Genomic DNA, 1,747 nt, shown 5'->3' with positions numbered 1-1,747 from the left:
CCTAGGTCTTTAATTTCTCTGAGGTTGACTTACAGTTTCCTGTGTAGCATTCTCCCACGTCTTTCAAGATTTCCAAGTTCTTTGGCAATTTTTTGTATATCATAATTTTTGAAAATTACACTATAAAAATAATTATAAAATGCTATTTAGAATTATAAATGACACACATTATACATTAGAATTATAAAAATATAAAATCTCTTTTTTGATATTTAACTTTCTACTGGTGGGTATTATGTAGGAATGCTATTGCTTTGTGTTAAATTTTGATCCTGAGAAGTTTCTAAATTCACATGTGTTAATTGAAGTAATTTACCTATAGGTTAGTTTGAACTTCCTACGCATAGTAGTGTTATGTCTTCTGCAAATGAAGACTTTTAGGGGCTTTCCAGTTCTTATATGTTTTAACACATGTACGTTTGTATGCTTTGCCTTACTGCACTTGCGAAGTTCTCTGATATAATATTGAACAGATGTGGTGATAAAGGGTATCCTTGTCTAGTTTTTTATTTCAAGGGGTACGTTTCTGAAAATTTACCACTAAGTATGATGTATACTTGTGGGCTTTTGTAGATGATCTTCAGCAAACTAAAAAAAAAAAAAAAAAAAAAAAAAAGACTTTTGCTCCTGAGGAGGCTAATGTGTCTATGAACACAATCAGAACAACTGGATAAATTATGAAAATCACATTTGTGAAGACATCAGAGGGCAGAGGAAACAATGAGGATTAAGGGACTAAAATTCGAGAGAGAACAGAAGTGTTGAGCCGTGACTGAGGATGTGTACCTGCCGTTTCCAGGTGGCATTGGACGGTTCAGGACAGGAGAAGGTTGAGAACACCGGCGAAGCCCACGCAGTAGACTCCTGTTGGAAACTAAGAAGGCAACAGAGCTTTTAGTAGTGCTGTAGGATTAGAGCAACAAAATCAGAACCTCGTGAGGCTTAAAACACAGAGTTGGTCTTTCCCTCAAGACATTGCTCACATTCTGAAGCTTCCTGAGGCAAGGAGCTTAAATCGCTAAACCAAAGAACTCTGAAACACACAGTCAAAACTCTTAACCATTGTTGAGTGCTGGGGGTACAAGGACACCTTCCCCAGATTCTCAATTAAAAGCCTCAAAGGGCCAGTCTTAAGGAATAAGGGTGAACCCAACCTCAGCTAAAACTAAGTCTCTGATTGGATTAGGTGATCAGTTTCCCCATCTTCATTTGCAGAGGACTAATGGAAGTTACATCTCCTGATGCCTCTTTTTTTTTATATAGTAAATGACCAGCATATAGTTAGGAATCATTAGGCTTGTGCAGTAAGAGCATGTGACCAACATCAAAGACAAAAAAAAAAAAAGGATTGAACAGACCAACAGTTGATTCAGATTTTCAGGTTAGCAGGTAAGGACTTTAAAATACCTATGATTAATATACTCAAAAGAACAAAGAAAAAGATGAGGAAAAAGTGGAGAATGTCACCAGAAAATTCTAAATAGAATTACATTAATAGAAAAAATACAGGACATCTGAAATTAAGAACTCAACTGATGGGTTAGTAATGGTTTGGACAGAATATGATAGGATTTCTGAACTGGAGAACAAACAAGTCAATAAAAATATACAACCTGGGGCCGGCCGAGTGGCTCAGTTGGTTAAGAGCTGGCTCAAGAGTGTGAGCTCTGAGCAACAGCGGTTCTATGCCCAGCCTGAGCTGAGCAGCCGCTGAGCTGCCAACAGGTAGCAGGATGGCTCAGCTAAA

This window comes from Hipposideros armiger, unplaced genomic scaffold (assembly GCF_001890085.2).
Source record: "Hipposideros armiger isolate ML-2016 unplaced genomic scaffold, ASM189008v1 scaffold_150, whole genome shotgun sequence".
NCBI lineage: Eukaryota > Metazoa > Chordata > Mammalia > Chiroptera > Hipposideridae > Hipposideros > Hipposideros armiger.
This window is presented reverse-complemented; position numbering follows the sequence as displayed.